The sequence below is a fragment of the Maylandia zebra genome, linkage group LG7, assembly GCF_041146795.1.
Source record: "Maylandia zebra isolate NMK-2024a linkage group LG7, Mzebra_GT3a, whole genome shotgun sequence".
NCBI classification, from domain to species: domain Eukaryota; kingdom Metazoa; phylum Chordata; class Actinopteri; order Cichliformes; family Cichlidae; genus Maylandia; species Maylandia zebra.
In genome coordinates this window covers 53361660-53374625 of record NC_135173.1, presented here as the reverse complement: position 1 = coordinate 53374625, position 12966 = coordinate 53361660, and the positions used below count along the sequence as shown (strand labels likewise).

At 40.4% G+C, this 12966-nt stretch overlaps 1 protein-coding gene and 1 long non-coding RNA gene across 6 annotated transcripts in view; one reads left to right on the top strand and one right to left on the bottom strand.

Annotated features, from left to right (window-relative positions):
• LOC101473317 (disabled homolog 2-interacting protein) overlaps window positions 1–12966 on the bottom strand; it is a 165659-nt gene that overhangs the window by 134815 nt on the left and 17878 nt on the right. For 2 of the 5 annotated variants that reach the window (XM_004549834.5, XM_076886665.1), the window contains exon 1: window positions 9394–9708. The exons of the other annotated variants lie outside the window; for them this stretch is intronic. The gene's annotated coding sequence lies outside the window, so the exon portion shown is untranslated. Of the gene's footprint in view, window positions 1–9393; window positions 9709–12966 lie in introns of those variants that run through there. 5 annotated transcript variants of the gene reach the window in all.
• On the top strand, window positions 697–8070 carry LOC143419539 (uncharacterized). The gene is made up of 3 exons (XR_013099535.1): window positions 697–748; window positions 7255–7345; window positions 7472–8070. It is a non-coding gene; the product is annotated as an uncharacterized LOC143419539 (long non-coding RNA).

Here is a 12966-nt window from a genome sequence, read left to right as displayed (position 1 = left end):
AAAACAAAAGACTAAAGAAGTGCATCTTATCCACTAAAAAAAAAAAAAAAAAAAAAAAAAAAAGGATAAGGCCAAATATTTATCCAAGAGTTAACAGCAGGCAAACATCACATTAAAGCCTGCGAACATATAATACATAGCTTAACAATGTAGAAAGGTATGCGGTGGGGCATTCCACTGTGCAGCCCTGATGTGCAAACATCGAAAAATTACCCTCACCTGTAACCTCTTCACAAAATCACTATCTATAGCTGTGAGGTAGCATAACATAAACAGCAAGGAAGGTGATAAGTGGACATCATCAGCATACTAGTAAAGTTTCTTTTAAGTATACTTTATTTCTGGCATCTCCATTCTACTATGAAACAACCAACCTGGTAGGCAAAAATCCCAATTGCTTTATACAGGACTTTACACACACCTGAACCTCATTAGTCTCTACCATCGAAAAAAATAGGTCAGACCAAACAATACGATTCTAAACAAAGGACAGGAATAAGATTATGCATGAAACTGACAAACTCATTTACTCAGCTAAATGGTTTGGAAAGTAAAACACGGCATACAATACAACTCAAAAGACTCTATAAAGAAAATAAACAATACTATACAAAATGAAAAACCCTTCATTTGGTTACACCCAGTGATGCACTATATGACCTCATGACCCTATATAAACAGGAAGTACTGGGGCAGCCTTTCTCACACACCTGGTTTAGATATAGGACCTGATTAAAGGAAAAACATGGTAAGTATAACCAAAGCAACATAAAGAAACATAGTTTACCAGGCATTTGCCTGTGAACAGAAGAAAATTCAAATGACCTAATGGTTAATAGTATTTGCTTAAAAAAACATATGCATGGATGTAATGGATGCAACTACCACAAAAAAAAAAATCTGGGTAGTATGTTAAGCAAAGTTAAACCAGCAATGTATAAATTAAAGCATTAGGGTTGACTGTAAAATAACAAGGAATAAACTATCAATATGGTTAAGGGACAAGTGGTAAACGAGTTCATGCCTAACCACTTTGTCACAATAGCATGTAAAGGAACACCTGGATGTGCTGTTTTGCTAAACAACAGATAATGATAGATGAAGACAAAAATGGACTTTAGCAACAATTTTCAAAGTACTTGAAGAGAGAAAAAGAAGCAGTATTCGATTAAAGAACACGGCCTTGCCAGCTGTTTATATTCTGCTTTGGGGTTATGGGGCAGATGGTGGAAAAACACATTATACAGGATGGCTTATTCCAGAATTCATTATATAAGCTATATGCTATTAGAATGACTCTTACAATACCCCTGCACCAAAAATGTCTGTAATTTCCCAAGGGGTGTCCAAGCTTTTGCATAAAATCAGAAGTCTGCTCTTCAGCTGACTCAAATTCAGACTTTGTGGACAATAAAACCCATTTGGTGTCAATGAAAATCCCATATATTCTCCTCTGGCTTCACAAGGAACAGCATAAATATTACATTGAATACACTGGAGGTCAGAATAAATGCTCCCTGTCCCTGATCTTCTAAAGATCACATTTACCAGTATATTTTCTTATATGTGGCATATTATTTTGCATGGACCCACGGCTCCATTATATCACTCTTATGGTTTACCTTACATAGCTCCAAACCTGTACCTCCTCCTGTGGGTCCTTGTGTATCTGAGAAATCAATATAAAATTTCGCTGTACCATATCACTCCTCTCTCCATATATCTTTATGTTTATAACAACCCATATGCCTGCAGCACACGCAGCAAACTTGGCAACTGTGAGATTTACTCTGAGTTGTGTGAAGGTATTGTACTCCAGAGCCTTACATAATTTATCATTTTGATCTGTATTCAGTACAAATTCACAGCAGGGTATTTCTGGGCTCCCCTGCAGGGCTAAACGAAATGTACTGAGATCCGATGGCAAAGTAAGAGAATGTATAAAACAGAAAATATGCTCAGTTCCTCTTCAATTAACCCTGATTAACATCAAGATGAATCCACCTTCCCATCGGTTGGAGCACTACTTTGTAATAATGAGAAAAAACATAAACATAAGGTCTGTTTAATATCAGCACGGTGGCACCAACAAATGCAACCAATGAGGAAGTGCAGTTCCTTTTTTTGCAGCTTGAGAAATTGATCAGTTCCACACTTTATAAAAGACAGCTCCATGTTTTAAAGCTTTAATGGTAGCATGTTAGAATTACCAAATTATTGATAAAAAAGAAAGAAATCAATACATGTACTAAGTCCCCTAGCTGTATATTTTTTGGTGGCTATCACCGACCATACTATAATGATGGTATTTCATAGTTTGTCTTTAAAATAGTGATGTATACTTTTTTTTTTTTTAAATGACGTTAACGCCATAACTGCATTAACGCGGGAACTCTCCATTAGCAAGTTAACACGGATCGCCCTATGCGCGGTTAGCTCGTTAATGCGTTAGCACATTAGCACAGTTAGCTTGTTAACGCATCAGCGCCGTGCAGCCCCACGCACGGGGCGCTTCGCGTTAACTCGCTAATGGAGATTTGCTGCGTTAATGCGGTTATGCCGTTAATGTCATTTTAACGAGATTAACACTGACAGCACTACTTTAAAACTCAACAGGTTTCTATGTAGCTTGACTGTGTAGCTTGCAAAGAAGATGACTAGCAAAACTAGCAAAAACCCACCATACAGGATGGGTTTTTGTTAGATTTGGTAGCTCTCATTTGTGATACCGCCATATAGAGCAGGGCGATATGACCAAAAATATTTATCACGATCTACATTTGAAAATTTGCGATAACAATATAACTGACGATATAATTGACACTAGACAAAATACTTTTAGAACTCCACAACTTTATTAGTGCAAAAAAAAACAAAAACCCATCAATGTATTTTCACTTTAATGCACATAAAAAATAGCTGCTTGTTTAAGTTATATAAAAATTTAACAGTGCAAATGCAAATTCTTTGCTGACAGTTTAACCAAAAGGCATTTCCAGTGGAAATTGGCCGACATATCCTCAGCATAACCATGTATAATATCCACAAAACTTAAAAAGAGGTTATACACACACAATACGGTAATATTATGTTGAAGCACAGTGCGTATCACTCCGCAAGGTTCCTGCCTACGATAGCCGTAATGCCCATCAAGCGGTGCAGGTTCGTAGCTTAGCAAAGTCGTACTAAAACATTTTTCAGCGCTGTGTACCACATAAAATCGTTTCGAGGTCAGTAAACACAACCAGAATTCATACATAGGGCACACGGGATTATAAGGGGCACTGTCGATTTTCAGAAAAATCAAAGGATTGATTTTAAGTGTGCCGTATTTTCCAAAAAACATCCAGCTAGCATGCGCTACCAAAAATAGTGCTTTGTTGTGTATCTGACGGACGAAAGCTAAACCAGTTCCACACCACTGAAGTTGCAGCATCTTTAAAAACCAATTCCGGTTCATCCGTTTCTTTTAACGATCCGGTTTCGCCCTTCTTATTCTCTGTCGCCAGCACGCTTTTTACGCCGTTTGCGTATGAAAACAAAGGCACTGCGCATGCGCGTTTTACCCATATTTTATCACGATATTTCATTTTCTTATCATTGCCCGACATTATACCGGTATTATCGTGAACGGTATGATATGGCCCAGCCCTACCGCCATACCAATCTTTGTCTTTTTCAACTCCAGAGATGGTCTCATAGACTCTGATGTTGAAATGCCTAAACTTAAGATGTTTATAAGCCTAGAACAAAGAAACAGCTGTGGACTCCATGGCAAGTTTCCCATTCATAACAACTGGGAGGTTTTTGTTTTCATTACACAATCACTACACAAGAAGACTTCCAAGAGCACTTGGAAGAATACTGGTTTGATTTACTTGTAATTTATGATATTGTGGTTAATCCTGGTTCATATGACTTGATCAGCAGTATATATTTTTATAAAAAGTCCCTGGAATGAAAGAAAATTTACTGAGAAGTAAGTGTTCACAGTTGCTGGCACTATAAAAGTTGATCTTGTGCTATATATTTAGTTTAGAAACCAGCACGAAACTGTTCTGTTTGTAAAATCAAGTGTAACAGCAAGCTTGTAAAAGAAATCTACAAACCAGATAGACCAAAAGAAAGTGTTTGTTTTTGTTGGGCAAAACCTTAAAGCTTTAACAGCTGATCAACATGAGCATCACCTTTTCAATTTCCTGTTGTGTGGAAAGAGAGCTGTCCAAAAAGAAAATGTGCCTTCTGATCTCAGTCACTTTCAGTGAGGCGTACTGTAGGCAACACAGCTAGTGGAATCTGTCAACAAGTCTAAACACACACAGATGCATGGAAGAAAACACATTAAGCAAAAAGCAAAATCAAAAAAACCCATTGAAACAGACATTTAAATTATGTTTCCCATAATTTGCCCATAAAAGCGTAGGCATCCGACTGATCAGCACCATTTCTGTGTGGGAATCCACATCCCAGCTTACAAACAATGATCTCTCGAGTCTCGCTCTCTAGCACACACACATGTGGGTGTATTTGCGCATCCTTCCGCTGATGAAATGGTACTTGTTAGAAAGGGAGGAAACAGATGGATTTGGAGTTCTGTATTTGAACAGCTTCAATCGCCTAACTGGGCAGGCGCGCTTTCATCTGTGTGGTGTTGCTGTGTGTGGAGCTATTCAGAGAGATCGAGGGCAGGACACAGGAGGAGTGTAACTATCTAGGACAGTGCAGTCTCACACCGCTGGGTCTATATAAAAAACAAAAACACTAACAAGCCATTCAACTGTAGCTCATTGTTAAAGCAGGTTTTATATCAGTATCACTAATATTTGGCTTATTTGTCATTAAAATAGCTGTGGGAATGTGTAAGTACGTGTGTGTGTGTGTGTGTGTCTGTGTGTAAAGAGTCAAAATGAGTGGTGGGAAGTTATGTGACAGGAAGTGAGGTGCACTGCAGGGAATGGGGAACCTCTGTGGCGGGAGTTCATTTTCCCCTATTTCCTGTTTTCTGATTCGCCTCAGCATATTTGACTGCATTCTTACGTCACCCATGTGCTTTCTCTGGTCTGTGTACGTCCTCGTACGTAAACGATAAACTGAGAGAACAACTGTAAGATAAACCTTGGAAGGGAACTGATAAACAAAGTGCGCAAAATATTTCTCAAAGTCTGCGTTTTTAGAAAGTCTCTTAAACATTACTCCATTTTTCTAATTGCTTAACCAACTGTGGGGCTGGAGCCGATCCCGGCAGCTGTAGGTCAAAAGGCTGGCTGCACACTAGACTGGCTGCCAGTCCATCAACGGGGCTGAAACGGACCGACACACTCTCGCTTCCACACCGCACATCGGAGATCTCATTTAAAAACACCCCCCAAAAATCATGCAAACTCCGTACAGAAAAGGTCTCGCCTGATTTGATGTGATTGTTCCAACCAATGCACCATTATCCCATAACTAACACTACAGCTGGTAACACCCACAGATGTATAATCTTTTTTAAAAATCTATTAATCTGTCTCCCAAGGAGCATGTGTAATTTAGGTGGACCCCAAATTGCTGTGGCTCAATATAGCAGATTTTCCCCACAAAGAACTGCAGTAGCAATACTTGTATTTCAAACTGTACAGGGTCTAGCAGCTTTATTTTAGTGGCAACATTCAACATTTGAATGAAATCTGAATGAGACTCATTTTAGGTTTCCAGCTGGGAGACAGACGGTAATGACGACAGCTTCCAGGAAGACGAGGAAATGAATTATGGATAAAGTTCTAGATTAAAAAGAGAAAAAAAAAAATCACAGCCCACAGTCTAATAAGGCCAGTTTTATCTGAACATATCAGAGTTTACAGTACCAACATCTGCACGCAGCATGGTGGTACACTGCACATATGATGACACAGCAAGTTTAAACCCACCATGAATGAAACCTGACGAATAAAGAGCACATGCATCTATTCCACGGGCAGTTTAATAGGTAATAATAAAGGTGTGGTTCAAGGGCAGCGTCATCTGAGTTTATTTATTCAAAAAATTACTAATTAAGGAAAATATGCTTGATATAAACTGACTGTGTAGCAATCAAGTAAATTTAATTTGACAGATTCCATTAAATCGCATATTTTACATTGCACTTGTGCAACAAAATTACACAGAAAATTTACATGTAACTTTTTTTTCCTTTAGTGTAGGAGTCAGTAATGTGTAGGTGACCCAGTACTTTTGTACACATAGTGTTCAGACCTCAGATTACAGACTACAGATTAAAAGGTGGTGCAGCATTGTGTGTTTACAATTCGCAAGTTAGAGAGCCACACTTTTGGGCGGTTCGAAGTCTGATGTAAAATTGTTTTTGTCCAAGACAAACAAATGTAAGTAAAGAGCGACTGAGGTACGTAAATGACCTCCACTCCTTAGTGGTACAAATGTTGAGGGTGATGGATTAGTATTGGTATGTTTATTAAAACTACTCTCCACATATTGACAAAAAAAGAAGGCTTAGAGCACACCACAAAGATCACAAATGAGTATTTTGCACTGCTTTACCTTTAAAGAACGCTATATTCATCTTTAATGATACTCTAGCTGGTACTCTGGAGTCCAAAGACTGAGCTGAGTTAACTTGTGCAATAGGCTGGCAAGCTATACAGGGTATAACATGCATCTTCCCATGACGATTGAGACAAACTCCTGAATTAGTTGTGAAAATGACTGAATTAGCAAACAGTGTATGTTTATTCTACACGTCCATTTCCTCCCACTCGCTCTGTACTGGAGTGTTAAATAATGGCAGAAAATGCCAAAAGCAATATAAAGAATTTAGGCTTACAGACTCATTGCTTTTTTGTTTTTTGTGTGTTTTTAGGGGGTAGCCCTAAATTCAGAAATTACATAGTAGTGATTAGTCATCCAGCGGGCAAACATTGAAATGGCTAATTGAGTTTGATAACAATGAGCATTGAGTGCAGTGAGAGTACAGCTGTACTCACGTGTCCAAACATGTAATCTGAAATACACAGAAACACACCGAGAAGATTATTACACACAATCTGACACACGCAGCGCATGCACAGAGTGTGCCCTGCAAAACATGTGTTCAGTAATTAGATGTCATAATTGTACCCTCTTCTGCCCCAAACCTAAAAGCCACATACACAGTGAAACCACCTCTTTATCCTGCTGTCAAACATGTACTAAAAACCCCTTTTGTTGTCTGTGATTTATGACTCTTCCTAATTACACAAGTTTTTTTTTTTTTTCAAGGACTGGGTAGGAAAGGTAAAGGAAAGCTGGAAAGAGAACAACAAATGGGTGCAGGTGGTTTGATTTCACAATGATCGGAGCTTCGAAACAGGTATGATCAAGACAAAAGATGTTTATCTTGAATCTTCTCTGAATCATGATGTTTGGGATTTAGGAAGTCAACTGATGTATGAATTTGTAAATCCACGTATCTTATTTTTATTTACATTTATTACAGGGTCTCAACTATTTCAGATTTGTATCATTCAGAAGTAAAGACGGGCACAGGCTCAGTCATCATATCATCAAAAGACTCTGAAAATCTGGAGAAATCTCTGTGCGCAAGGGACAATTGTATTACGGCACATTTTGACCAAACAGTTCATTCTTCAGTAAATACGTCACAGCCCGCAAACGTACAGAAAACTCAGCATGTGTCATACATATAAAAATAAAGTTCAAAATGAAATCTGCAAAGAGTTATGTGCTACAAGAAAACAAGCACTGGAGCAAAGTTTATCAAACACCACTGCTGAGTGGCACACTTCACTGGAATACACACCAAAGATTTAGAAGGTCAGAGAGGGAGAGATAGCAGAGACACTGAGCAATACTGGAATTCTATTATGCCTTTAGCCAGAGCGGTGGCAGTTTATCACAGCAGTCAGTCCCTATCTGCAAACATCCTTCACTTTCACTTCTTAAGAACACTTAATCAGCTCCCAGCCTGGGCCACTAAATGCAAAGATTCTACAGATTTTACGTTTTAAGTGTTCTTTGTCGAAAATGTCTGCTTTGTGTCTGTTTTGGATTGTTCGAGTGTTTGTAAAAAATAAAATAAAATACAGAAAGAAATTATAGAAAATTTGACGCCCTGAAAAACTCAGGTCAACAAATCTGCAATCAAGCGGTCCAACAAAAACAGGATCTACAAATACAGCCAAGTGCACTGGTCCACATCACTGCTGACCTCCACCCTCTTACGTTTTTCCAGTCCCTCTTATTATCTGCACCGGTCCTTGTCTGGTGCTCTGCTTCACGCATCTCCCTCTCCAACGACTCTGCCAACTTAGGAATGCCATTCTAGCAGTCACTCCATAACTCTTAACTCAGTGTTCCAAGTAATCCCTCTCCTCCGGCTGTTCTGAACCTACTTCCTTCCCCACAGCTGCTGGCTGGCCCAGCTTGCTCTAATAATAGGACAACAATGAACGCCGCACACCCGGACACACAGCATTGCACTACTACTTCAGAGCGGGGGGGTGGGGGGCACTCAACAAAATTGAGTCTAAATTAAGCTCTGAAAAAAAAAAGGCAAAATTATTTATGCAAACAAAATAAAAGTAAATGGTTAATATCTATCCTCAAAAGTGTAACTATCTAAAGTGTTGACATTCTGCCCTTATGTAAGTGGATAAAAGACTGAAGCATGTAAACACATGTTGGTGGAAGAATGATGATGAGGCTGCACATTCAAGTAAAGCTACTATCTTACTAGGACACTGTAATCACACAGGAGCTGATAAATGAAGACTACACATGGCTAAAGTAGTTAAACACCACCCTGTGCCTTGCCACAAGGTGGTAGTGGAATGAGAATATTCCTCCAGTACAAACACACAGAGACGCATACAGACACATACAGAGGTGGTGTATAAATGTATAATTTATATTACACGGCTCTATCAGGTAAAGCAGCCCCCAAGAGGCGTGCACAAACGCCTAAAGAAAGGGAGCCGTTAATCAGAACAAAGAAAATCTGGAGAAGCTGAGATTTGAACTGATTTTTCCTGTTTTCATCTACTGTCGCCCCACTGCTGGAACCCCAGCTCGCAATCACATGCTACAGGTCCTTTGCAGCAGTACCGCAAAAAAAAAGAAAGCGTAATCTTTCCTTTCCCACCTATATTTTGCTTCTCTCTCTGACAGATCAGTCTGATAATGATCCTTGCCTGACATGTGAAAAGCTTCCCTCCACACACCTCCTTTCCTTCAGCTCCCCCCACTCCAACCCTCCAACCATGCGCCATTCCACCAAGAGAGCAATCCCACACTCACAAAAGTGGTAACTCTACCCCCCTGTTCTTTTTTTATTTCTCCTTTCTAGCACAATTATGAGGCAGTGAAAGGAGAAGAAAAAAGCGTGGCGCTGGTGCTCACCTCAGACAAGGTCCCACAGCCGCTGGGAAAGCAGAAGGAAAATCATCTTCAGTCCACTCGCAAAACCAAGAGCAACAAGTAGTAACTCCAGAGATCCCTCCTCCCCTCTCTCACTCTATACTTCACGCTTCCTTGCTGGGTTTTGTCCGTCTGCTCTGAACTTATTAGGGCTGCAGTACCTGCAGCGGACTGAATAAGTATGTGGCCATGTGTGTGTATGGATGTGTGTATATGCGTGTGTGTGTGTCTGTGTGTGTGTGCATGTATGTGTGTGTCAGGGTGCGAGTGAGAGTGTGTATGGTCTGGTGGACTCCTACAGGGGTATTGACTCCTTCTTAGCAGGGTTCAGGTCCTCCCCCTTCTCTCCCAGACTCATAGAGGGAGGAAAAGAAGCACACACACACACACACACACACACACACACACACACACACACACACACACACACACACACACACACACAAACATAATCACAGGGCAGGAGAGTACTCTTTCTTTTGTCACCTATTCTCACTTTCCTTGAAATATCTGTAACTCCCTGCTCTGAAGCTCCCTTTCATAGGGGAAAGCAAGTGACATGGAAATGTTTAAGTGTGTGCGCACACTGGTGCACAGGGAATGCCGCTGTGCCTCAACACCCGGGGCTGGGAAGGAGGAGGAGGAGGTGGAGTTTAGAGCTCGGAGAGCCAAATTCCTACCCCACCTCCAACCAATCAGAGGCCTTGTTGTGGCTGACCAAAAAACCACGGGGCCAGGCCGGGCCTCACTACCACACTCCAGCTTTAAAGCATTAGCTGAAGTTTGGCTGGGCACTCAGCAAACCTCAGCAAAGGTGTTGCTGATGATGGTGACGATAATGACAACAACACTTTTTACCCTGTCGGATGCACAGGAAAAGTCATATTTTTCCATATTGAAGCATAGTTCAGGCAAGAAATCTGTACATTGCATAAAAGCCACTCCCAACACATATGGCATACATTTACATCTACAAATAAGTCAAATCTGTTTCCTCTCTGCAGGAGATAAACTTTTCATTAACTAGTCGGCACAGCCAAACTAAACGCAGCACAACTCACTATAAATACGAGAACCCCACTTTGAAAAATTTTCCCTCTCTCTACCCACAACTCCCTCCCTCCTTCCCCACTAAATAACAGCACTCTCATGTTTCTGCTCTTGTGCTTGGACAGGCATTTGTCCATAGAAACAACAGAAGATTCCCCCCACTCCCACTCCCAGCCCCCTCCTTATATTCACACTTCTTCTTCTGGCCACTTTACCTTCTTTCCTCACTCTTCTCTCACCACATCTAGTCACACTAACTAAAGCCTTAGGGGTGTGTAATAAGAAAAAAGAAATCATGTGAGGCTTTCAAAAGCGCCTCTGTGCTGCTGAATGCTGTGCAAAATTTGTGGTTGTGCTCCTTTTTTCTCTTTTTTTACAGTATCCCAGCAAAATAAACCTATATTTTTGTTTATTTTGTAATGGGAGGTAAAACGATTTGTGCTGAGGATTTCACATATTTGCGGTGACAAGATGTTTCCTCAACTGAATTGCTGTTAAATTAATAGCTAAGCCACCCGGGATTACAGAAACACTTTAAAGTCAACAGGTTAGGATGCAGTGATGACAGACTGCTGCATATTTGCTCCACTAAATGCAGAAAGATGCTGACTGGTCTGGTACACTGGTGCCCGGGCAGTCTGTGACAAATATGACTATTACTTTCACATGTTTCATCTTTCTTAGCCCTCCACAGTGCAACGATAAAACTCTCTAAGACCTCATGTCATTGAGCTCATCTTTGCTGGTACTGAACAAAAGCACGCTGATGAGTTATTTGACACATTTGGCATGTAGCAACTTTTTTTGTTGTTGTTTTTTGCTGCTTAATGAATTCCAAATTTCCAAAGCAGTTTTTGACAATTAGTGGTGCTTTTTATCCATATTGCCCCCACTTTTGCAAGCTACATGCAATGTCTCACAGGCATTTGCAGGTTTTAAGCTTTCAGTATCCAAGAAATTCTGGCTAAAGCTTGCATGTTTAAGTAGAGCATGTTTTGATGAGGTCTAATCTCCCACTCGTCAGGCAACAAACGGGAAAAACCAGGGGGTGAAATGAGAGGGGTGGGGTGGGGGTGAGAGTACAAACGGGAAAGACAGAAACCCAAAGGGTGAAATGACACAGTGAGTACTTTGGTATGTAGGCTATAGAGTTACCCAGGGACAAAAAGTGAAGCACTGAAGTCCACTCCTATTGACAACTTGGACACACCTCTCCTTTTATCTTCCTGTTTGTCTCCCTTTCTGTCTCCTTAATCCCTCAGCCCCTGTCACTCTGTTTATGTTCCCATGTGTGTGTGTGTCTGTCTAGGAACTTGTAAAAAGCTATGGGCATAAACAGTGAAGACCGTGTTTAAACCTGCGTCTTTGTTTAGTCTATGAATAGATTTTTGACATTTTTTTTTAGCACCACGTGTAAGTTGGGTTCACAGCAGTACAGTGAAAAGCAACAGGGATTATTCTGCTGAAACAGACTGAAGAAAATAGCTGCAACAATGGAGAAAAACAAAATAAAGAGGAGAGATGAGCCTTAAGTATTACTTCTGTCATTGCATATTCCATTCGACGCTCTGGTACTTTAAAAAAAAAAATGCTGAGGCACAACTTAATGCATAAACAAAACCGACATTACTCTCTTCGGGAAGCTGAGTAAGAGAAAAATTATCACATAAAGCAGTCGGCTTACATCAATTCAAATCAGTTTGCCTGGGTTAAGATTGCCTCTCGCCGACAGCGGCACAAAAGAGACAACGTGTGTGTTTTTTTAGCTGGAGGAAGAGCTGGACGTGGGACGGCCAGGAATGCCAATATCTGCCATTTTAGGGACAAAGGCAATTGTGTGGAACACGTGGGGTCAGGCTGCTACCGTGTCCACTGGGCCAGCAAGTGCTTTTTGCAGGAAAATACCAAAGGGAATTCAACTCCTACAAAGGCTTCAACTGGAGCAACTTGTGCACCAGCAGTTAAACATACATACCATATAACATCCAGACCTCACTTTGATTAGTAGCAAAGTCAATCATCTCCCCCCAACTGTTTCTGACACTATTGTTAGCTAGAGCCCAACCGATTTATCGGGAGGCCGATAATAGGTATTTTCTGATTTATCACTATTGACATTTATGACAGAAGATAAATACAAATGAAAAAAGGAGAAAACAGATGGGAAAAGATCCTTCAACAATATTATGAGGGTGTAGATTTTCCACCAGAGGGACAGAAAGTGAAACAACTTCACTGTTGGGCACACAAACACAACAACCAGCTGATCTCAGCAGAATAGGGGAAAATAATAAATAAGAACATACAACAAAGCTTGGAGAGATCATTTTAGGTTTCATATATATCAGCTTTTCAATATCAGCTTTTTAAATAATCTAATATCGGATCGGCACAGGGTTAATAAAGGGTTTTGTGAGTTCCAATAGATTTTCCTGTACAGGCTGTGGTCCGCTGGCCTGGGCTGCTACACTGATATTCACTGTTTTTTGTGGATTTTTCTGCATT